Here is an 11,366-nt window from a genome sequence, read left to right on the forward strand (position 1 = left end):
GATAAGGTCACGAGGACCCAAATGAAGGGAAAAACAAATATCAGCTTGATCCAAAAATTTTATGGCCCTCGAGAAGTTTTTAATGGTAAACACCATTGTTTCCTATGTTTTGGTTCATATGAGATTTGAATTTGCTTAATTTTCCATGCCCTAAAATGATTTGGAAAAATGGATGGATGGTGTAGATATACAATACGTCAATCAAGGTGGGCCCATGGTCAGGGCATCACCATGTTTGGTGAGTCTGGGTCGAACCTAATCCACTCCCGTGGGGATTTAGATCCAAGACTTTTGTGACCCCACACATTTTTATTGATGAGTGTTCAATCACCGCTATTTCATATGGTGTGATCCACATGAGATTTTGATCAACCTCAATTTTGAGCTCACGTGCTAGATTAAAATGATCTATCAAGATGAACGGACCGTGTGAATTAAACACATAAATCATGGTGGGCCCACAGATCACGGTCCAGTGGCTAGTCCCCTGCCACGGATTGGCTACTCCCCTGCCACCAGCCAATGGCTGATGGTCGGTGACCTGTGGGTCCCACCATGATGTATATGTTTCATCCATGCCGTCCATCTATTTTTCCATGTCATTTTATGGTACAAGACAAAAAATGAGGTATATAACAATCTCAAGTACACCACGTTACAGGAAACAGTGTTGAACGAGCGTCGACCATTAAAAACCTTTTGGGCCATAAAAGTTTTGGATCGATGATCTTTGTTTTTTCCCTTCATCTAGGTCTGTATGACCTAATCAACATATTAGATGTGAAATAAACAGTACAGTGGGCCTTAGGAGGATTTTAATGGTGGATATCCAATCACTATTGTTTTTCTGTTGTGTGGTGCACCTAATATTTAAATCCCTCTAATTTTTGGGATCAAGCCCTAAAATGATATATAAAAATGGATGCACTGAATGGATGAAACATATACATCATGGTGGGCCACAGAGCACCGACTATCAGCCACCGGCCCGGTGGCTGGGGGAGTAGCCAATCCTTTTCCCTCCCTGCCTCACAGGCTGTCGAGACATAACATGACCCGACGAACCACTCTGTAGGTGGGAACGTTGTGATGTTTGTGAGCAATTCATCCCATCCTTCGATTTTGACAGCTCATGTTAAGACATGTGACCAAAAATCAAGGCTGTTGAGACGTAACATGACCCGACGGACCACTCTGTAGGTGGGAACGTTGTGATGTTTGTGAGCAATTCATCCCATCCTTCGATTTTGACAGCTCATGTTAAGACATGTGACCAAAAATCAAGGCTGTCGAGACGTAACATGACCCGACGGACCACTCTGTAGGTGGGAACGTTGTGATGTTTGTGAGCAATTCATCCCATCCTTTGATTTTGACAGCTCATGTTAAGACATGTGACCAAAAATCAAGGCCGTCGAGACGTAACATGACCCGACGGACCACTCTGTAGGTGGGAACGTTGTGATGTTTGTGAGCAATTCATCCCATCCTTCGATCTTGACAGCTCATGTTAAGACATGTGACCAAAAATCAAGGCTGTCGAGACATAACATGACCCGACGGACCACTCTGTAGGTGGGAACGTTATGATGTTTGTGAGCAATTCATCCCATCCTTTGATTTTGACAGCTCATGTTAAGACATGTGCCCAAAAATCAAGGCTGTCGAGACGTAACATGACCCGACGGACCACTCTGTAGGTGGGAACGTTGTGATGTTTGTGAGCAATGCATCCCATCGATTTTGACAGCTCATGTTAAGACATGTGACCAAAAATCATGGTGGATCTAGAACTCAAGTGGGCCATGCAACTGAAAACGGTGGATAGGGACTTCTCACCATTCAAACTTTCCGCTCCACCACAATGTTTATAAGCAATGCAAATCATTTATAAAGTATCCCAACCGTTCATTAGGTCATTGCCACTAGGATGAATCCGGAGAATAAAAATGTTTGCCAAACCCAAAGCTTTCATAGCCTGAAGAATGTTTGATAGGAGTTAATTTCCTTGTTTTCTTTGTCTAGCTCACATGAGAACTAGATCCGCCTCATGTAAGGGGTCATGGCTAGAGGTGTACATTGAGTCGAATTGAATTGAGCTGGCCTCAGCATGACTCGGCTAGGCCTCTAGCTGACTTCAGCTCGAACTCGGCTTGGTCCTCGAGCCTGACTAGCCAGCTCGGCTTAGTTCGGTCAGCGGCTCGGGTCATTTCGAGCCAAGATCGAGCTAAGTTCACCTATGCAGCATTTTCACAAACACCTGGACTGCACCTTCAAAATCTCACTGTATCTAAGACAATAACAATGGTTTTACAGATATTTTATTAGACACCTTCTAAGTAACATAAAAATCAAGAAAAAAAGGGTATTGGTTTCATATATGTACCTTTCTTGCCACCAGCCACACTTCGTTGGGTCATTTCATCAAACACTTGGTGATTAACATCAATATCAAAGTATAATTGAGTCACCGAACTGGTTTGATCTGAGTTCGATTCGAGCTGGAGCCAGCTCGAACTCGGCTCGACTCATTTTCGAGCTCAAAAAATCAGCTCGACTCGACTCGACTCAAACTCAGCTTTGAACCGAGTCGAATCGAGCTTTTTTGAGTCAAGTCGAGCGAGCTAACTAAGCTAGCTCAGTTCGTGTACACCTCCAGTCATGGCATATGGCTTGTGCGGCACATGTGATTAAGTGGGATTAAGTAAAATAATATTACTTGAAAGTAATTATTATTGGATATTAGGGATTGTCGAGGGATATAATCATTTTAATCACTCACATTTCATTTCCTGATTGTAATGTAAGAAATCTCTATGTATATTCTAAATAAATGGGGATACGCGTTTGGAAACCCATATGGAAGCGGAGTCGGTTACAACGAAGACGCGGACGCAAATTTTATACAAAAGGCTCTAGCATTAGTTGGCTCACATGGATGCTAGGTGGGGCTTATGGTGATGTTTGTGATAAGTTTACTCTGTTCATTCATTTTGAAATCTCATTTTAGGACTACAGACAAAATTATTCAGATCGAAAAGTCAAGCGGGCCACACGAGAGGGAAGAGTGGGGATTCGGTTACTAACGTTGAAACATTTGTATGGCCACAAAAGTTTCGAACCAGTTTGATATTTGTTTTCTCCCTTCTTCCAGGTATGTGTAACCTCTTGAACTGCTCCAATGGCAAGTAAACACCATGATGGGCTCTAGGAAGGTTTCAATGGCGGAAATCATGGCCCCATTGCTTTCTATGGTGTGGCCTACTTGAGCTTTGGATTAGTCTCATTTTTGTGGCTCGTGACCTAATGCATCTTGAAAATGGATGGACTGTGTAGATATAATACATATATCATGAGAGGGCCCACGGAACTTGGTGACCCCAATACACCATTTAATAAAGAAAGTTACCAAACGAGGGTTAGTTTGAAAACGTTATTTTTACAATTCAATCCCACCTTCTTCTCTTTTTTTTTTCTTTTTTTTTTTTTAACACATGCACACACACAACTCACACGCTCATGCCGCAGTGGGATTTCACTGCCTATGGATACTCGAACCCTTGACCGAGTGTTGAAACTCTTAAGAGTCTACCACCGGAGCAAGAGTAAGGATCCAATCCCACCTAATCCCATCTAATACCATGTGCCAAATGGCCTGTATAATGATCTAAAATGGTGTGGATATACAATACACACATCAAGGTAGGTCCTACGGTTAGTGCACGACTATGCTAGTTAGACCGGTGCCGCACCTAATTCACTCTCTAGCCTTGTAGGCTGGTGGGTAGGGGTGTACACGAACCGATCTAGCTTGGTTAGCTTGCTCGACTCGACTCGAAAAAGGTCGATTCGACCCGGTTCGAACCTAAGTTCGGGCCGAATCGAGCTGATTTTTTGAGCTCGAAAATGAGTTCAAGTCGAGTTCGAGCAGGCCCCAGCTTGACTTGACTCGGATCGAATCCAGCTTGAATCTAGCTCGAATCGAACTCGGATCGAACTAGTTCGGTGACTCGGTTACTTTGCCATTGATGTTGCTGACCAACTGTTTGATAAAATGACTCAACGAAATGTGACTGGTGGCAAAGAAAGTATGTACATGAAACAAATACCCTTTTTCTCTTCTTTTTTTTCTCTTGATTTTTATGTTGCTTAGAAGGTGTTTGATAAAATACCTGTAAAACCATTGCCTCTGTTTATAAAACAATGAGATTTTGAAGTTGTAGTTTAGGTGTTTGTGGAAATGTCTCAATGGCGAACTCGGCTCGATCTTGGCTCGAACTAGGCCCAAGCTAGCCCGAGCTATTGACCGAACTGAGCCGAGCTGACCAGTCAGGCTCGAGGACCGAGCCAAGCCGAGTTCAAGCTGAGGTCAGCCAGTGGTCGAGCCGAGTCGAGCTGAGGCCAGCTTGACTCGATTCGACTTGATGTACACCCCTACTGGTTGGTGCTAGTTACATAACGTTTCAATGTGACTAACCCCATCGCAGGTGGGGCCGCTATGATATTTAGAAATCTCTCCATCCATTTTGGTAGCTCATGTTAAGACATGAGATAAAAAATCAGGTGGAAGCGAAGCTCAAGTGGGCCACACAACTGGAAATAGTGGACAGTGACTTCCTTACATTCAAATCTTTCTAGGCTCGACCATGATGTATATATGCAATTCAAACGATTTATAAAGCAGCCCAACCATTCATAAAGCTAGAAGAACAAAAATATTAGCATGATCTAAAGCTTTTGTGGCCCCATAAATGTTTCAATGGTGGGTGTACAATCTCAACTATTTTCTCGTGTGGCCCACTTCAGATTTAGATCTATATCATTTTTTAGACCATACCATAAAATGAGTTGGCTAAACATATGGACCGAGTGGATTTCTCACAAACACCATGGTGGACCCCACCTTACTTCAGATCATGGTATGGGAAGCCTTCTCTACTATACTTTAGTTTTAAATGAAGGGCATTTTAGCCTTTTAGAAAATATGATTCTAAAATTATATGTACATAAAGCCCTTATAACTAGGGGTGTACCACTAGCTGACCTCAACTCGAACTCGGCTCGGCTGGGTTCGGTCAATAGCTCGGGCCAGTTCGAGCCAAGTTCAAGCCAAGATCGAGCCAAGTTTGTCATTGCAGCATTTCTACAAACACCTGGACTGCACCTTCAAAATCCCTCTATATGTGAAACAAAAGCAATGGTTTTACAGGTATTTTATCAAACACCTTCTAAGCAACATAAAAACCAAGGAAAACCAAGGAAAAAAAAGGTATTTGTTTCATGTACATATCTTCCTTGCCACCAACCACACTTCGTTGAGTCATTTTATCAAACACTTGGTGAGCAACCTTAATGGCAAAGTATCCGAGTCACCAAGCTGGTTCGATCCGAGTTCGATTTGAACTGGAATATTTGATCCAAGTCGAGTCGAATTGGAATATTTTTATTTTCTCATCATCTATGTCTGTGTGACCTAACGAATAGGTTGGATGGCAAATAAACATTATAGTGGGCCCTAGGAAGTTTTTTAATGATGGGTGTTCAATCACAACTGTTTTCTTATGATGAGGTCCATTTGAGATTTGGATCTACCTTGTTTTTGGGCTCATGCTTGAAAATGATCTAAAAGATTAGATGAACGACATGGATAAAACATGTACATCATGATTGAACCAGAGAGCACTGTCTAATAGCTTTCTAGCTACGTACAGCATGCAATCCCCATGAGAGTACGAAGGTCCCAGTGTGAGTCGTTATTTTAAAGGCTCTCTCGTTCTCATGGCTGCTGAATCCTAGCCGTGAGTATAATCTAACAGCTCATATGATAAGCTCGTATAAAAGCTCCGTGTGGCCTTGTTCGCAAGAGACCATTACTCTCTCTCTCTCTTATATATATATATATATATATATATATATCATAATCAAAATCGGAAACAAATCCTACAGATACGTAACTCTCTCTGTGTAAGTATATGCAATCATTCGATGAGACTTCGATGGCATCGAACAACCTTCGTTGTCATCAAACAGTATTCGATTGCATCGAACTAATATCAAAACGTTCCAGTGACTAAACATGAAAATTCTAAATTTTCACAATGGCATCGAACATGACTTTGATGTCATCGAACAAACTTTGATGACATCAAACTTGCTTCGATGGCATCAAATAGGACACCGAGAGTGTTCAACAACCAACATGGAAAATTTTAGATTTTTGCAATGGCATCGAGCAGTACTTCAACGGCATCGAAGTTTACTCGATGGCATTGAACTATCATCAACAAACATGTTAATTTATAGATTTAAGACATCAATAAAAATCATGCACTGTCCAATCATTCACCTAACTTCTATTATGCTGATTTCCTGTGCATCAGGGCAATTGGATCATCACAGTGTCAATCAATCACCTAAATTTTTTTAATGATGATTTCCTTCATTAATTGGACTAGTTGGATCATTTGTTCAACCAATCACCTAAATTTTTAAATGATGATACCCTTCATTAATTGGACTAGTTGAATCATTTATTGAATCAGTCACCTAACGTTTTTCTAATGACGGATTCCTGTATGAAATAGATTAGTCGGATCATTTGTTCAATCAATCACCTAACTTTTTTATTATAGAATATGATAGGCGATGCCTAAATCTCTCTGCGGTGCTTATCCAAATGTGTAATTCTCTATTTATAAGTAGAGTCCCAACTTTCTTTTAAAAAAATAAATCTTAATTTACGTGTTGGAATTTCACTAAATGCTTAAAAGTGAAGTGAATGGATTCAATATCTCAAGAGTCACATTCTCTTCATGCCTCATCAAAGGATGGAACTTTATTACACGGTTGGGCAACGAAGAATCACTACCTGGTGTGTGCCTCAACATCTAAGATCAAAAATTGATTTTGCACCGTTGGATGCTCCACAAAGGTCAAAATGACTGACATGGCTTCAGTGGATCCCCATATCCACTGAGGTTGATGGATCCACGCTGTCCATCCATTTTGAAAGCTCATTTTAGGGCATGATTCCAAATCTCAGGTGGACCACACCACAGAAAAAAAGGTGGTAATTGACCATTAAAAATTCTTTTGGGCCACAAAAGTTTTAGATCAAGATGATATTTGTGTGATCCCTTTATTCAGGTCTTTGCGACGTTATCAACAGATTGGATGGCAAATAAACATTCCGATGGCTCCCAAGAAGTTTTTAATGGTGGGTATTCAATTACCAATGTTTTATGTGGTGTGGTCATCCTAAGATTTCGATCTGCTTCATTTTTTGAATGATACCCTAAAATGAGCTTTAAAAACTGATGGATGGTATGGATTTAAGGAACATACATCAGGTTGGGCTCCCCAGTCAAGGATCCACCGAAGCTGCGTCTCAAGATGACTGGCCGGAACTTTATTAGACGAAGAAAATGGATTCAGTATCTCAGGAGGCACGATCTTCCCATCCACTTGATATGTCAATGCCTCAGGGGTCATTTGGCATCATGGATTTTGAGGGGTTTGAGGGGATTTTAAATCCCTTAATTAGTATGTTTGGCACCGTAAAGTAATCGGAGGTTTCACATCCATGGGTTTCAAATCTAGAGTTGTACATGAGTCCTGTTAGCTCAGTCAGTTCACTCGATTCGACTCAGAAAAGCTCGACTCTCCTTGGCTCAATATTAGATTCGGACCAAGTCGAGCTGGTTTTTGGAGCTCGAAAAAATTTTGAGACGAGTTCAAACTTACCCGAGCTCAACTCGACTCGGATCGAACCTCAACTCGAACCAACTCGGATCGAATCATCTCGGTGACTCGGTTATTTCGATATGAATGGTGCTCGCTGAATGTTTGATGAAATGACTCAACGAAGTGTTGGCGAGGAAGGAATGGATACGTCGGCTGTTTGATTTTGATGTTACTGTTTTACATTCTGTGGGAAATTGAAAATGCATTCTTCCTGTTTGAGAAAATGCCGAATAGGCTCGAACTCTTCTCGAACTGGCCCGAGCTGCTGACCGAACCGAGCCGAGCTAGCAGGACAGACTCAAGGACCGAGCCGAGTCGAGTTCAAGCTGGGGTTAACTAATGGCCGCCATTTTCAAATCCCCTCAAAGAGGGGGTTTAAAATCCAAGGTAAAAGCTTGGATTACATCTAAAATCCTTCCAATTAGAGTTGCATGTGTAACATGTGTGTCACTAGACTATTAATCTATTGGGCATATGGCCCACTGATGATATCTTAGAACAATTAGATTATCAATTGCATCACTATAATTACCTTAATATGATGATATACGTCGTCCAAACATTGTCCATGTAAATCAATGGTTAAAAATCATCAGTTAGTCACTCAGATATAATTTTGTGCTTGTGGCCCATTCTAGACTTGGAATTTCATCATTTTCGGACATTCTTATTACAACCATTGTGTCAAACATTACATACTTATACTAATTAAAGATATTAAAGTTGATTTAGTAAATTAAATTCAAACCCCTATCAACAGACTATCCACAGTCACTTTTGGATCACAAGGAATTTTGAAATAGAGTGCAAAACACAACAAGGAGATTTCAAATCGAGGGGGTTCTAAATCTACGGGTTCCTAATCCATGCTCCCAAACAGGCCCTTAAGTTTACTATAGAGTCGGCAACTAAATAATGAGATTAAAAAAACAAAGAGAAGTGAGCCCCATTATTTCCACATATATATATATATATATATATATATATATATATAGAGAGAGAGAGAGAGAGAGAGAGAGAGAGAGAGAGGAATGCTTACTGCACACCTTCTTATGTGAGCACCTGTGCGCACATTTGCACACGTGTCATGGGCACAGAATTTGAACGAGCGGCACCCCTTCAAACTTTATGTGCCCGATTTTCAACATAATCCAAAACTCTAGTGCGCATATCAAAGAGAAATGCAAATCAATGGAGGAAATTTTTCATTTTACCATGGCCACCAGAGTTTTGTATCAGGCTGAAAGTTGGGCTTGTGAGGTTTCAAAGGGTGCCGCATCACATGCACCATTCAAATTTTGTGCCCATGACACGTGTGCAAAGGTGCCCATGGGTACTCACGTAAGAAGATGCCCTGGTGAGCATTCGTGAGTGTGTGTGTAGAGAGAGAGAGAGAGAGAGTAATGGTCTCCTACTAACCATCCCACAGGAGACCTTGGTGAATTCCCAGTGGTACTAGGAACTTAGACAAGATAGAAGTAACATAATAAGTTAGTAAAATCCACTCTAACTATTATGTTATTGATGAAATTTTATCCATAGGGCTAAAAAATCATCCGGATTAATGATTCAGGTGGGCCACACCAAGGGAACCAATCAGAGAGGGGACGCCACCCGCAAGAGACCTTTATGCACTCCACCTTCCTATCCTCCTGGGAACTTAGATAAGGTGGGCCTTATAGTAACGCATATGTGAAATCTACTCTGAACATTCAGCAATTGTTGTCAATTTAGTTGTAGGGCTAAGATAATAGGTAGATTTATGATCCAGGTGGGCCACACTAAAGGAAACAATGGGAGAAGGGATGCATATCATTGCATTTTTACATGGTCCATCGTACTTTTTATGTGAAATTAATCCACCCCAACCATTAGCTTCATTGAGAAAATTCATACATGGGTATAACAATTATACCCATGCTCGATTTATGAGGGCTAAACCGAATGATACAGTTTGGATGGTGTGCATCCCCCTGCCTGTTCCTTTCATGTGGCCCACCATAATTATTTGATGTAGCTGATTGTTTAGCCATATAGCTAAACATTTATTTTTTGCTAACCTTATGGATAGAGTGGATTTCACATACATATCATGGTGGGGCCCACCCTATCAAGCATGTAATTTGGGATCACTACCTATCAAGCATGAAATCTTGTTTGTGACGTGAAGGAGCTTTGCGCGACCAAATCAAGATGGGAAAAACTTGGAAGGGCCCCCGTAGTGATGTGTATTTTAAATCCACTCCAATTACAAGGTGTGTGATGAAAATTTAGATATATGGCTAAAACATTAGCCACGTTCATAATTCAACCACATAAGAAGAAATAGTGCAAAGAATATCCCTCATTCAAATTTTTTCACTTGGTGTAGCCCACATAAATCACTCATGGGCTTAATTTTTTGTCCCCATGTATGAATTTTCATGAAAAAGATAATAGTTGGATTGGATTTCACATAAACCTCACTATGAGCCATGTAAAAATCCAACGATAGGCGTCCCCTCTTTGATTGTTTTCCTTGGTGTGGCCCACCTGAATCATTAATCCAGATGATTTTTTAATCTTATGGTTAAATTTCCATCAATAACATAATAGTTAGAGTGGATTTCGCTAATTAATTATATTACATCCACCTTGTCTAAGTTTCCAATGCCACTGGGAATTGGACCGCACCAAAGGTCTCTATGGGATGGTTCGTAGGAGAGATTATATATATATATATATATATATAGAGAGAGAGAGAGAGAGAGAGAGAGAGAGAGAGAGAGAGAGAGAGAGAGAGAGAGAGAGAGAGAGAGAGAGATATGGCCTTGAGCTAATGGATGCCAAAAATGGAGCTGCTGTCTTTACCTTATTTGGTGGGCTTGAAGTGAAGGGTGGATGTGATATCTCCGATATGTTGACTGTTCCTTTTCCCTTGCCTTGAAGTCGAGGGTGTATGTGACACCTCTGGTCAGTCGCCTTCGTTCTGTCAGAAGTGGACTAGCTGGTGGACCACACACCACCAATCTGGCTGGTGTGGGCCGGGTAGGCGTCAGGTGAAGACAAGCGCCACTCCTGAGCTCCGAGTTGTACAAACAGTTCAAAGGAAATCAAAATTACGTGGCCCCCAAAATAATTTATTTATTATATCGACCCTATTTATCTATTTTTTGAGATCATTTTAGAATATGAACTCTAAATTCATATCCAAAGCTTAAGTAGACCATAACACAAATAGGAGCAGATACAATGACAGATCCTTACTCTTGCTCGGGTTGACTCTTAGGAATTTCAACGCCCGATCAAGGGTTCGAGTATCCATAAGCGGTGAAATTCCACTAGCGTGAGTGTGTGTAGTGTGTAAAAAAAAAAAAAAATTGATCCAAAACTTACATGACCTTGAAAGGATTTCAATGGTAGATGTTCAATCCCTCACTTATTTTTGTAGTGTGGATTACTTGATCTTTGTATCTGTCTTATTTTTAGTACGAAGCCTTGGGACGAGCTCACCAAATGGAGGGACAGTTTGGATATACCAAATATGTCATGATGGATCTTATGGAACTTGGTGACCCCAACACACCATGCAGTTCTGTATGTGTGGTACACCAGCTAATATGCTTCCCCTGAACACAGGGAAA

The sequence above is a fragment of the Magnolia sinica genome, chromosome 11, assembly GCF_029962835.1.
Source record: "Magnolia sinica isolate HGM2019 chromosome 11, MsV1, whole genome shotgun sequence".
NCBI lineage: Eukaryota > Viridiplantae > Streptophyta > Magnoliopsida > Magnoliales > Magnoliaceae > Magnolia > Magnolia sinica.